Source organism: Brienomyrus brachyistius, chromosome 18 (genome assembly GCF_023856365.1).
Source record: "Brienomyrus brachyistius isolate T26 chromosome 18, BBRACH_0.4, whole genome shotgun sequence".
In the NCBI taxonomy this organism is placed as follows: Eukaryota; Metazoa; Chordata; class Actinopteri; order Osteoglossiformes; family Mormyridae; genus Brienomyrus; species Brienomyrus brachyistius.
In genome coordinates, this window is record NC_064550.1 from 4,727,460 (window position 1) to 4,742,071 (window position 14,612).

Genomic DNA, 14,612 nt, shown 5'->3' on the forward strand with positions numbered 1-14,612 from the left:
TGTACAGTTTTCTAATGATGACACACTGCAAATTAAAATCAGAAGATTTATATTAGCTAGACAAAAAAAATGTAAGATTTAACATTATTAATTCTAATGGAAATGAACCTAAATGATCACGTTCTGTGAATACACAGGTATTTTAGGTAATTTAATTTATAGACCAGGGTGGGGGTCAATCTTATTCAGAAAGGGCTGCAAGCGGCCATGTGCAGGTTTGCAGATTACTAATTAGAGGACTGATTAGCAGATGAGTCAACACACCTGGGTTTGAACAACTTACCTAAAGGTTATGCCAAAAACCTGCATACACACTGGCCCTTTGCAGATAAAATTATCCACCCCGATATAGACTATAATTTCATAAAGACCCATCTATTTTCCCTAACCATATATACAGTGTAAAGTCTCAATCAGGAGCTCGGGAATAATGCCAGCTCATCACAAGACAGACACTTACTGTTGGAAATTTAGAAACACTGAGTCACCTTAACCATATGGGGAAGGAAAACCACAAAGACACAAAGAAAATATGCAGACTCCACCCACAACACTAACAGCACTGCACTATGTGCCTCTCTAACTGCGTCAAAGCAAATAATCACCCAACTGGTTTAAGGAAGTGGGTGTAACAAAAACAGGCATACACTGAAGTGCCCCGAGGCCCAAATGAGTTTCAATGAATTAAAAAAAAAATATATAATCATTTCAAATGGAAGATGAATAAAATCCCAGGCAAGTTTCCTTATTTACTGCATAGTTCATGTAGCACATTTACCTCATGTTTAGGGTTTGTGTATATCGTTCATTGTAAGATTATTTGTAACAAATATTTAACCTGGCTGCCTGATTCTAGCAAACACTTCCTGCAGAAATAGAAGGTAATTTGTAAACTATGTTTGTGTCTAATACCATTCCACAAGTGATTTAAAAGACAATTCAGCTATTAAATCCAAGGCTTCACACAGGACATGAAAGATAGGTTAGTGTAGAATAAAGTAATGCTGTTGTTGCTTTTTTGTTTTAATAAGTGTTGATATGATCCATTAGGTGACATATTTAAAATAAGTAACTCAATATCCAGGCTACACAGTGCCATCACATCGTGTTACACAAATGATGTGTTACACAAATGATGACACATGCTTCATGTACACTCTGCTGCACCAGCAGTTTGCTTAGCCACAAAGCACGGTATTAAGTTTGTTATAGTGATTTTATCATAGATTTTAGCAAGTTTACAGCATCTGACATCTTTCATGAGCACAGATGCTTTTATTCAACCACTATCACAGACCAGCATGTAAACTCTTGTCACATCTAGTAAAATTCTGCATCGCTAGAGCAACAACCGGAGTCCTGCAATGATAAAATCTGCTAGAAATATTAATAATATTAATAATGTTTTTTTATCAATATGTGCTAATGAATATGCTTTTGTTAACAGATGTGATGTTTTTTTATAAGCAAGAAGCATGCATTAAGCAAAAAACATAAACCTGTAAATTTTGAATTATGTGTAATTCATGTAAATATAAGGTCTCATGCGAATGTATGGTGTCAGAACTGATTAGCCCAGGAAAGTGAAAAGGGCCACATGACACATTGTTTGGACGCGATATAGCGTGAGAGCCAGGTTTTTCCTGTTTTATGATCAGATATGAATGGAATGATTAAAACAGAACTAGAAACGTAAAGGAGCTGTTTTTACAGCAAACACTGGAATTACAGTCTGTTTGGTGTTGCCACAGAACATAATTTAAATACACATTAGTTTATAATTTCATTAATGAATGATCTTTGGAATAAATTAATACAAATAACCCCAGTAATCTGACCCTCACTGGTGAGAGTTCCATCCCCATCTTATCAAGGTCATGAATAATGAATAAAACGTGCCGTTTTGTATGAAAATGACAAATTCAACTTTAGCTTTAATACTGTCCATACTGCTGCATCCCTGTCAGAATGTGTTAACCTTGGAGTGTAACAGACGCCAATTTCATTATTTTGTTTGAATACCAACACTTTAGAAGAAAATATGATAATTAAAATGCAGTGCATTAAAAAAATTTACTAAAATCTTTGCCAATAACCTTCCCACATTCTTCTGACTCAGCAGAGTACATACTTAACACACTGGTGAAAACGTAGATGGTTTGCAAAGTATATAGACTGGTTTACAATTTATGTACCATGTGATTCAGGACCTGTTCACTTTGTAGAGGGATCAAGCTGATCTTCTCTATAAGACATGCCACCTTCGACCCAAGCATAGCTAAGGAGGTTAAAGACACCATCTTTCAATCTCTAACAGAAAACTGCAGTATTCAACATTATGAAAAAAGATTCCATTTACTTGTAGTTGCTCTGTTTCTAATCATTCATGCATTACTCGTTTAATGCAGTTTTGTTTTTTAATCACTGCTTTTATATTTACTTTTGAGCACAGTATATATGTTTCACCTTGCATTCCACCACTATAAGATGGGGTAACAAGGGGCCCCAACACTTCCCTTAAACCAGTGTTTCCCAACCTGGTCCACTGGAGCTGGGAGGGAGTAAAAATGTGCACTGACTGGGGGTCTCTGAGGACTGGGTTGAAAAACGCTGCCTTAAACCACCAAAACAGTCCCTGACGTCCACCATACTCTTCAAGCACATGTTATACACAGATGAGACAAGTATACTTATGACAGTCGACCTTAATAACATTTTCCTTGAACAAAGTCTTAATATTGAATTTTGGACTGAACTCCAAGGCAAAGAGCCAACATTTAAAGCAGTGTTTCTCAACCGTTGGTCCACATTGCAAGTTTGTTTGAGTCAGCAGAGCACGGCACATGCTACTGTTTTGGTAATGTCATAGAAGCGATGAGTGCTCCCTCAGAGGAAGTGTCAAGTGTCGGTGAAGAAAGCACCAGCTCAGCAGTCACAACATATTTTAAAAAGGAAGATATTGGGAATAGACAAAGCAAAAAGACATTGTTGTTGTGGCATTGCTTTTTGCAGTTTTTGCAGAAGTCCGGCATGCAACAGACTGCTGCTGTGCACAGTAAACTCTGACGAAAAAATCGCCGCAACTAAAACTGGAAATACTGCAAAGTTGTTTTATTCCTTGAAGCATTCCCATCCAGCAGAACAGTGGTCGATAAGATTTTGCTGATTGGTGCGGTCCTGTTCGATGCATTTTACCTACATTTCTGAGGAAATTTTCAGCAGGCTTCAAGTAAAGACCATGCAAACCGTGGAAGTAGGAGGTGAGAGCTGTTCACTGAGCCATGGTGTCACTCATAATGACGACTAATCATTCAGTATGTTTTCATGCACAGCTAAATCAAGCTACGATTATAGCTCAACTACATCATTTAAACTGACTAATGTCCTTGACCCAGTATATATGTACAGGAGGGGAATTGATTTAATGCCTGAAGTATGTTAGAGTCCGATACTATAGGTGGCGATATGGCTCCTTTCAGCTTGTTAGTATTACATGATGTAGTCAAGTTATAACTCTACCTCAACTGAGCTGTGCATGTAAACATACTAACTATGATCACTTTTTCCTTTTACTTTCTTTCTTTCTTTCTTTCTTTCTTTCTTTCTTTCTTTTTTTTCTTTCTTTCTTTCTTTCTTTCGACAGACATGTTATGTTTTAGGTTATGTTTCTATTGTTTTAAGTTTATGTTTCTATTGTTTAATTGCCCCATGCTTAAATCACTGCTATATCAATTATTATCAATAATTACGATTAAAATGTTTTTTTTTTTTTCAATTTGATTGTCTACTTGCACTGGCATACAATTTAAGAGTTAAACTTTCCAAATATTCCTTGCATCATTTATGGAATGCAGTGAATCTACTCCAAAAGACAGAAATGTCCATAAATTCCACATCTGGACTGTGAGAGGAAACCACACATTCCACATACACAATCTGGACATTTTTGTTTTAAACTTTTAGCTGTTTTCCTAATTAATAATCTATGAAAAAGTTCAGAAAGATATATATTAGCTTCGCTATATATTTCTGTTGCCTATGTGAGGACAGAAAGAATATTTCCATTTTTTGCACCAGCTATTGTGTTATAACTAACTTCCATAATATGGGTAACTAAATTCCTGACCTTTTGGTTTAATTTGCAACATAAATTTTAATTTAATTTTTTGAAAAAAATCAAGCTATATTTTAATAAAGTATAATGGCATGTATGCATCATAAAGCCTTTTACCTGTTGTGAACAATTCAGAGTCTACGTTTGCTTCCATTATAAAACCATGAGAAAACAAAACTCACCACACATCCACTTACCATCTTCTCCTCTGCCCCTGTTCCACATCACAGACAATCCATGTCTGAGCACCAACAATGCAAACTGCTGCTGAACATGCATGGACCAGTTCCAGGCATGCAACGCCAGAATTCTGGAATTCCACCATGAATGCCAAACTTTAAGAGACAAGGATGTCCATCTATTGCTTTGTAATACATAGATAACCTGAGCATTACCTGTTTAAGTAAAAGCAGACTAGTGGATCAAGTGTGATAAAGAATTTAAATAAAATTTCATCCTTGTCATATATAAACTCCTTTGCAGATACAGTTGAGATGATTGACATACCGTACCTGCTTTCTGCAGTAATGGAGGTCATGAATAAAATAAAATGTGTGACACATAGAGAGAGCCAGCTTTTTGCATTGTCAGTACTTTGGTTTGGGGATTTCTTTGTTAGCTGCCTTGTCTGTAGGTCCAGCACCAGAAGATTTGGCCTACAGTGGTAGAGAGAGGTGGGGGTATGTACCCAGGGTTTGTTAAAAAAGAGCTTTCTGTTCACAGGAAACCTGATCCACGCCCCCCCCCCCCCAGTCAGCAGGCATCTCAGTGTTTCTGTTGGGTCATGTGACGTCAACAGGCAAGTTAATGGATAAAGTGGGACCAGGTGAAAGATGGCGGTTACTGGCATTCCAGCACCAGAACTGAGATGCCTTTCATCTTAGCCTGAGCAAAATGGATAACATGAAATATTTGGTCCTAGGAATACAAGTATGAAGATCAATGGGTGGTACCACTCTTAAAGAGCTGTATAAAATTGCAGGTTCAGCTTGCATAATGCTTTTATATTTTTGACAGAATGGTATGTTAGCCTGTAAATACTCAGCTGTGTGGGCAAAATAGATGTTTCGAACAAAGCTGCTTGCTAAAATTAAGCTGAAGCTAAAGTTTTGATATTCATGATACAAATACAATGTTGGGAAAATCACCACTGCTGTAGTTGGTCACCTTAGGGTGTAATACACATATAACACTAGGCAACTAAAACAGCAACACTGGGGTATTTATTGACTCTCAGTTTTAGCAGAAGTTTATGAAAAAAGACAATATTTTAATGAGTGGTACTGGCATTAAAGTATATTAATATTAAATATCCTTATAATAAACACAAACAAAACTTAATGTTTAAAAATGTTTTAATATCTTTATTCATAATGTGAACTGTGCTTATCACTACTGTACATTTAAAACAGAAATATATAGTTCATTACTAAATGAATAATCCATACAATCAAATGGGCTGGGATACATGAAACACATGTCACAACAGTCACTTTTAATGTGCAATAGTTGACATAATTACTAAGGTAGTAGGGCTGGGCGATATAAATGATATATCGACTTATGGTCAAGTACAATTTAAATGATAAGAAAATGAAAAACGTCAATAAACTCTAGATAAGGAACATTGCATGATAGCATGTAACTGTATGGAGGCAGTGTGTGACTAAATGGGCTAACCCTGGGTGCCTCTGACCTACAGTATAAGGTTGCCAGTTAAGGCCCGGCCTGGATACATCTGCGTCTTCACTGTAAGTCAGGCCCTCAGGCATCAGCTCCTTAGGCACTGTTATAGCTGGCTGCCTTTTGCAGCCAGCTTGCTTTCATTTAGAGAGAGAAAGTTGGGGGGGGCATGACGGGAATTTTCCCCACAGGGATCAATAAAATATCAATTATTATAACAGCATACCATGTCACAGAATTGCAATTCCAACCAATCTCAGAGGAACGAGCAGTGAGGCAATCAGAGAAAAACAGACCAAAGAGCACACTGCCCGCATTTTCTATAACAAAAATGTTTATTTTTGTCCATCCATCCATTTTCCAAACCGCTTATCCTACTGGGTCGCGGGGGGTCCGGAGCCTATCCCGGAAGCAATGGGCACGAGGCAGGGAACAACCCTGGATGGGGGGCCAGCCCATCGCAGGGCACACTCACACACCATTCACTCACACATGCGCACCTATGGGCAATTTAGCAACTCCAATCAGCCTCAGCATGTTTTTGGACTGTGGGGGGAAACCGGAGTACCCAGAGGAAACCCCACGACGACATGGGGAGAACATGCAAACTCCACACACATGTGACCCAGGCGGAGACTCAAACCCGGGTCCCAGAGGTGTGAGGCAACAGTGCTAACCACTGCACCACCATGCCTCCCCTGTTTATTTTTGTGTGATTCATTTATTAAAATTAGATTTTGATTTGGAGCCCATCAAATTTTCCTTTTCTTCATGTTCTGAATATGTATTAAGGGCAATTTGAATGTAATTTTAAATAAAAATTGAGCCCAGAAGTATAGAAATAATGACGAATTATATGATTGATAAGTATCTACATTAACTGATATGAAAAAAAAAATTAAAAAGACATCAAAAATATTACGAAATATATAAGAATACTATGCACAGCGTTCAGAAACTTAACAAAACACAAACTGCATGCAAGTTATCCAAAGATTATATATATAGACATACAGTACACACACATTATCTAGGTATTTATGTACAAATCCACTGCAAAAAAATGTTATTAAAAAGTTATTAAACACTGCAGACTCTATGAAAAGTATTATGCAGGATGATTATCACGATCACTAAGCTGTGTTCTCCTTACCAAAGCCACTGTACTTGCACTGCTTATTAATGCTACTAGTCTATAACATGAATATGCTAATATTTCTAATCTATGGTCCACTTATGGCAATTAGCTTTTAATATTACCATAATGCAGGAGATGATGGGAGAAGATTCGAAGAGGAGATGTCTCAGCCTGCAATGGACGGCATTACCAGACAGTATTAGACAAATACAGACAGATCTAACCATGTCTGGTAAGACGTCAGTCGACAGGTACAGTAACAGGGAAGGAAGCGATGGAGGTTGCCGATTGATTGTTTTACCTTACAGAGGAAGAAAAGAATGGAAAGCATGCATTTGAAAACTGTTTTGTATAGACATTATAACATCCACAAAATATTACAGAGAAATGGCAAAATGAGATTGGGATTTCAGAAATATTCAAGTAAAAAAAACTAAGATGAGAGATGATTACAATAATTCTTAGAAATAATACCAGTCGTTTACACTCGGTTGAAACACTCTGATAAACTGGGAATTTCTTTACGTAAGATGTGACGTAATACACTCGAGCACGCTAAGCTTTATTTGACTGGCACTCCTCTTGACCCCACCTGCAACTGTCAGTTCAGTTAAGTAACCAAATTAGGCAATTGCATTACAACATGGCGCAAATTCATTGTAACATTTATCACTAAGAAACTTAAGAGGAGTAAAGAAAGGTGTGGTTCAGTGTTTATTGGCAAGCTAAATATTTATTAGCACATATAAAGCCTTTATGAACATCTGTAAAGTTGAGTGAACCGGCATGCCTTCTCTCTATTTTCCAGTGCCACAACGGCTGTCACATGCACTTTTTATCCTAAAAATATTATTCATTACAAAAGTACAAAAGAAAACAAGACCTAAAACAACATGCAGTCCATTGTGGTAACAGGTTTCGCAGCTTCGGAGTTCCATTTCAGCTATCAACCTCCATTTTTCCTCATCAGTATAATGACTGTTAAACTATGAGGTTCTGATGAATGAGAAGAGCTAGCAGATCCAGTCAGTCTCAGGAACCTGAGCCCACCATGTGTGATGTATCACAAGATCACAAGATCAATCACAGAGGGTCGTTTCACTTATTTTTAGTGGCTCATTTGAAGACATCACCTGGTTTATTGACCTAGTGATTTACACCTGGTCTTTCAATGTGAATGAATTTCTGAATTGCATATAAATGGCAAAACAGTGAAATGGTTCACCTTTGCTCTGCAGTAAACAATTAGGATAGCCGTTAGAACATACTGTCCCGCCTGGTTTAATAAAACCAAGAAAGATAACTGACAGCAGGAGATATGAGGGATGTCCTGTTTGTGCTCCACCATCCACTGCTGGATATGCAGGCTATGCAAACGAAGCAAGTGTTTCCTTAAACTGCCAGTAATGGTGCTGGGGAAAAGTGTCATGCCAGGAGATGGACACTTTAAGCACGACTTATTTGTAATAAGTGGAGTATAAATTCCAACTAGCTAAATTATGTAGTAAGTTTTCATTACATTGTTTGCAGAAAAACATAGAAATCTAAAGTCCAGCTAACTAGAAGGCTCCTTCCTGTTTTTAGCTGCTGTCACAGGATATGACCACAGTGCACCTATCACATGTCAGTTAATGCAGGGCATTTCATGTCAATAAGTTGTGCGCGGAGCGTCTTGTTGCCCAGAGGTCGCCCAGCGAACATCGTTACCAGACAGTGTTAGAGCACAAGTACAGTCCAGCACTGCCAGGTAAGATGGACGCTAGGGGCCACTTCATTGGAGCTCAGGCCCTCACAGAGTCTGAGAAAATGCTACAGCACTCATATCAAGCGACTGGCTTTAGCACCGAAGTGGGTAATTTCATAATGACAAGTGGTTATAACGACCCTGTTATATTTACCGAAGATGTATCTGCTCTATAGCATCGCTGTTGCCTCTTGATTTGACTTGAGCTGTTACAATACACTGAAATTAGTTGAGTGTTCTAGAGGCCAGTGGATGGTAACTATCATCATTACCAGGCAGTATTAGAGGAGTCATAGAATCCAATGCTGCCAGGTAAGATGAGGATGACCATCCAAACCAAGATATCAGAATTACAGCCGGACATACAGTACAGACTTTGCAAAGCCATAATATTCTAATTGAAACTGATGCACCAATTGATGCAACAATTTTTTTAATACTGTACCATGAATAAGTTATTACTAAGAAAATATAAAAATTAAAATTCTAGAATTTACTGAATGGCAGTTAATAGTTATTATAATCAATTGAGAATTTTTGGTTGGCATTTGTTCTTTTTAATGCATTATTTTGCTAGCTTTCTGAAAGAAGAATGGCTTTGACGTAATCTACATAAAGGAAGGATTATTTTAGACAAACTAAAACATCCATCCGTCTTATTAGTGCTTATCAAGCTCAGGAGAACATTTAGCACTGAGTTATATCTTGAATGAGATCCAGTCAAACGAAAACATCTTTCTCCAAAAGTTCAAAAACAGTGAAAACAGCTCAGTTTTCTCCAAAAAAGCTTATTTGAATATGTTACTTAAAATGTACAATATAAATATCCAATTTCATCATATTTTTTCTTTATATATACTACTATGGAATGCAAAAAAACACTCAAAACTTAAATACAAATATTGAACAAAAATATTTTAAATGATCTTCCTCTGTATTCATTCATATTGTTAGTTCTAACTGACATGCTTCAGTAATACTTTTAAAAGAGACATCTGTATTGTAAATAGTGATTCATCCAAAAACATCTCCACCCATGGATTTGAGTGACCAACCTATATCAGCTTTAGATTCTTCTCAAAATTTTAAGTTGCTAAGTTCTTCACCAGAAACACTTAAGGCTTCATGCTAACATTTACATCTTCAGAGTCATTTTTAAAAGCATCTTTTAAATGCATATAATAGACGAAAAACAATACTTTAACTGCCCTCAAAGAAAAAAAAACTTAAATTAAATTAAAAATATTTTTTCTAGTCACGTGATTGTAGTACATGGGGCAATGTGGACCTCACGAATGAGTGCACTAAGGTGTTCTGACTAGCCTGTTTTTTTTTGTTATGAAATGGAGGGTTAGACAGGCTGGTGGTCATTTTTACAATGAGTGTTTATTCCATGGAACATGCCATTTTCCATAATCCCCCTTTGTCACATCCAAGGATATGCTGTATTTCCTGGTGTCGTCATGGCTTTCTGAGCATTGTGGTGTCTAGATGTCTACCATGATAGCCATCAAGAAAACAACACCAAAGACAACCTTAAGAAAGCCATTTAATTTACCAGGAAATATACTGTGGAGTACAAACAAACTAGACTGTTTTTCTGCCCTGCAGAAAAGTACTATCTATGCGTTTCTGCTCATTTACCATATAGTGACTGTTCAGACCTTCGATGGAGCCCTGATAACTACAGGTCACTTAAAAGACTAATATTTTATATTAAAAGAGAAAACATACAAGATATTGAAGCAACATTTCAGGTTGCTGTGATAACAATGACAATGAAGCTGAACGGCAATTTTACATATTTTCAGAATTATGCAATTAAGTAACTTGGCATTGAAGTCGTAGGTGTTTGTTAAAAATGCCCAAATTCTGAAATATGCAAGAGAATGAACAGTCAGTTATAAAAGAACACCACCCTACGCTTGAACATTAAAATGGTATCTAAGCAATGCAGGCATTTTTAAATAAGACCGCAATCCTGAATACGGTAATAGAAATGTTCAGTTTGCTTAAAATCAGGCCAAGGACCCAGACCTAAAAGAAAGAGAATGGTGCATGTTATCAGGCAGGGGGTTTCCAGTAATTATCAAGGGAGAAAGGGATTTGGGGAACTTGGGAATGAAACCCGAAGGAGAAGGCCTGTAATCTTACCATCGTCAAAGACACCCCAGAAAAAAGATTTTGCCAGCCAGAAAAAAAGTGAGAATCAGGAGGGATAAGAAAGGAAAAAATCTCAGATTTCTCCCCAGCTGCCCAGGAGCAGCCCGGCTTACTCTGGGCCTGGAAGTCATGCTTGGGAAAGCTCTCCTGGTCCAGGGCTACCGTCGAACTAATCATCAGAGGCACCAATCTGCAAGGCAGGCCTTTGTCGGGAGAAGGGGTGGGGAGTGGGAGGCCAAAGGGACATAGAAGAATATAGGAGAATGGAGATGAAAGGCATCAGAAAGAGAGAACATACAGTGTAAGAAAAGGAAAATAAAGGACCGAAACCCTGACCCTCCCTTTATTCAATGAGATTTTGGCTGCGCGTATAAATAGAAACCTGGAGTTGCTGCTCTCTCCAGTTGCATTTGTTCTTCACCTTCCCTCGGACAGTCTGGCCAGGATGGCCTCAGGGACAATGCAGCTTCTACTCCTCACGGACTTTTCTTTCTCGATTGTCCCAAACTCCCTAGCTGCTGCCCAGATTAGCCTGGGTTAGCCCAGGTCGGCCCAGGTATGCAACAAGTGCTCAGAACTGAGAGCGCTGTGCGCGGAGCAGGGCTGAGCTTTAATCAACAGCTAGTGCTTGTGTACAGAATACACTGCTGAAATCCAAAACCGTAGTCAGAGAGGCATCTAATCTTATTTATCTAATTGCTACAGCTTAAAGCAATCCTTGTTTTGCCAGTTTCTGTTCATTTTGCCACAGTGCAATCCTTACAGACTATATTCATTTAAACTGTATTTTTTATTAAGAATAGCCCTTGATTGTTTTAGCTGTAAATATATTTTCTATTTCACAGCTTTTCCATCCAAATTTGAATAGCGCTATAATAAGCATCATTTACATGGGAGGTAATTTGTATATGGAAGTTGAGTTCTTCTGTTATTTAAGTAGCTTTACTTATGCTACTGATCGGCCAATATCACATGTGACTTTTGTTAATTTTAAGTAAACATTGTCTAATTTAAAAAAAAAAATCAAAGGGAACAGAAATGTATAAAATGATTATCCATGCTGTAACCTAATATGAATAGCTACCATATTCATACAAATTATGTTGAGGGCATTCTGCTTGGGTTTCTGCCGTCTAATTCAAAGTCAAAGAAGGTCTCGGCTTGACCTTTTATACTGAACATCTAACAATGGAAATGACAGTTAAAAGAGCCACGCTATCTATTTTAAAATCTGTACATTTGTCCCATCAAGAAACATAAATTGAATGCTAAATCTTCATAGTATGGAAGCGTTTACCTGCATTACTACAAATGTGTAAAGCTTCTTCTAAAACTCTCTATATCTGTCACTGACCTCATATCATAAAGTCTGACAATTTGGTTGCTATTAAATACAATATCATAATTCCAAAAAAGCGATGACCGGTTCTGATAAAATAAACTCCGTGTTCATATTTCCTCTTCCCACCAATCAAAGCTCTCCACCTCACCATTTACTTCATGCGCCCTTTATCGGGTGTTTCCTACCTCCGTTTTGGCCTTCGGTTAAATAAGACCAGATATCGAGGTTATACACCAGACATTATGTCCACAGTTAACAGTCCGCAGCTTAAAATTCATATGCCCTTCCTAAGAATTGTAAAATACAGTTACTACTTTCAATCGATACCATAGAGAAAAGTAAAAGAGCAGATGTTTTATTTCAGGCCATAGTAAAATCTCCCTTGTTATCGCTGTAACAAAGGGCAAGCAAAATACTGGCTGCATAATTTGAGTCCTTTCAAATCAAGAGATAACAAGAAAAATCCAACATATTTTCTCAAAGCATTTTAAGTTAGAAAAAAAAAAAACGTAAGGAAAACTGCAATTTGATTACTGACGTATTCAGGTTCACAAACAAGCTTATTAAAAGGCATTTGATGAAAACACATCATGCTAAAATTTATTTTCAACATTAAGAAAACATTTTGATAGAAAATAAGCACTGAGTTTCTGAACGTTCTCACTTACATTTACAAATGCTGAGAAGCATAAAGCAGAAATTTATATTATCATCTCTTTGTATTTAGTATGTAATTTGCATTCTTCCCTGCATTCAAGGTACAATAGTATTAAATTACCAGGAACTAATATTGGATGAAATACCCTGAGCAGTGGCTGTACTTTAATCAGTGGCACTGCAGGCATAGGTTCCACTCTTCACAGCTTTTCATAAAACTGACTGTTTGTCTCTACCTGCCCTAACTGGTCGAGCCAGTCCAGGAATGAACGTTTGCGTCTATTGTCAGCCTGCTCTCCTTTCTGTTTCAATAGACTGGAATCTGATAGGAGTTATGATACACTCGACATAGAAACTCTCAGGCCCCTGAAACCACGGAAAGGATCGGCGCGCTTCGAATCACGCAACGGGCAAGGTGGCTGTGAGCTCTCCCTGCTGGCCAGGACGTGGACATCAGAAGAAAGTTATTACAAAATAACGAAATCAAATTCATGAGAAGTCCAAAAAAATCGGCTTGATGTTAGTAAATTACCCCTTTTGTCTTGGAGAGGCGAGGCCTTGGATGAATCAGCCCTTTGTCTCTGGCCTGTGAGGGATGGTTTCAGTCTTCATTCCTTTTAGTAAAGATTGCATGACTTCTTGTGGCACCGCATCAACTTCGACTGGAGCGCTTTACGAAAAGCAAGGAGGCCTTAGCGCTGGGGATGTCTCTCTGCTACTAGGTGGTTCGGAGCAGTAGTCAACACTACCTGGTTAAGCGCTTAATGCAGACGGGTGGAATTTGTAAAGGGCTTGGCTTCCCCCACTGCCCCCTCCCACCCAGGTGTAATTTCCGTATTGTAGCCAATCCCGAGCCTCTGGTGCCAGCAGGTGTGTCTTTAGCTTCCCAGGAGGCTGGTTGGACACAAAAGCCACGCCCTAGCAGCTAAGGTGTTGTGTGTCTGTTTGTGACGTCAGTTTTACCTTTCGTGAGAGCAGCCTTCACTCTTCCTGTGCCTCTAGAGTCCCATCCCCCGCCTCCCAAAACACACTTCTTATTTCTTGAATAACAGGTTAGACCATACCTAAATAAATAAATATGTGGGGCTAAGAAGGCAGCGAAATATGTAGCGCTCGGGCCTAACCTCGCTCGCAAGCAAACTACAGATGTTTGCTCCTTGCCCCGGGCTTCCGACGTCTGCACACGCCCAGTTGCACCCGTCACCTGCTTCATGGTCTCTTTATCCGAGCTCAGGAAAAGAGCATAAAAAAGCAACCCCCCCCCCCCCACACACACACAGGGCTCAGGGTGGGGCAACATGCATCTACTAGCCACCTAGACTGCTTTACGCAGCATGGGGTCCTAAAGGTCAGTCCCAGGGGCAAACTGGCAACATGCCTGTCTTAGTGTGGGGTTTTGTGTCCTGAAGCTATAACTATGCACTGTAATAGAATCATTTACATTTATATTCTCTTCATGTTTTCTTCCTTAACAACAAATACGACCGTAGTGGGAGACAGAAAAATGTAACAACAGTGGATATCCGAAACACAACTTGGGTGCCATTAATTTACACAGTGGGTTGTTATTTCTTCGCAGATGCAGGTGGTATATAGTTCAATCAGAGCGGAGGTCAGTGTTCATCCTCTTGGTAGCTTGAAAGAGGAAATAGTGAGCAGAGTAGGAGCTTGGAGTGAAGTGGTATTTTTTTTTTTGTGGAATTTGCTTTACTTAGTCATTGGCTTTTTGCATTCTCACCATATCTAGGTATTGTTGTACGTCAAAACAAAA

General features: G+C 38.4%; 2 long non-coding RNA genes across 2 annotated transcripts; one reads left to right on the forward strand and one right to left on the reverse strand.

Annotated features, from left to right (window-relative positions):
* Nucleotides 1–2,903: 2,903 nt before the first annotated feature.
* On the forward strand, nt 2,904–4,678 carry LOC125712658 (uncharacterized). The gene is made up of 2 exons (XR_007383364.1): nt 2,904–3,260; nt 4,345–4,678. It is a non-coding gene; the product is annotated as an uncharacterized LOC125712658 (long non-coding RNA).
* A 773-nt stretch (nt 4,679–5,451) lies between these two features.
* LOC125712655 (uncharacterized) lies at nt 5,452–13,615 on the reverse strand. The gene is made up of 2 exons (XR_007383361.1): nt 13,374–13,615; nt 5,452–7,236 (listed from the first exon to the last, which is right to left on the reverse strand). It is a non-coding gene; the product is annotated as an uncharacterized LOC125712655 (long non-coding RNA).
* Between the last annotated feature and the right edge of the window lie 997 nt (nt 13,616–14,612).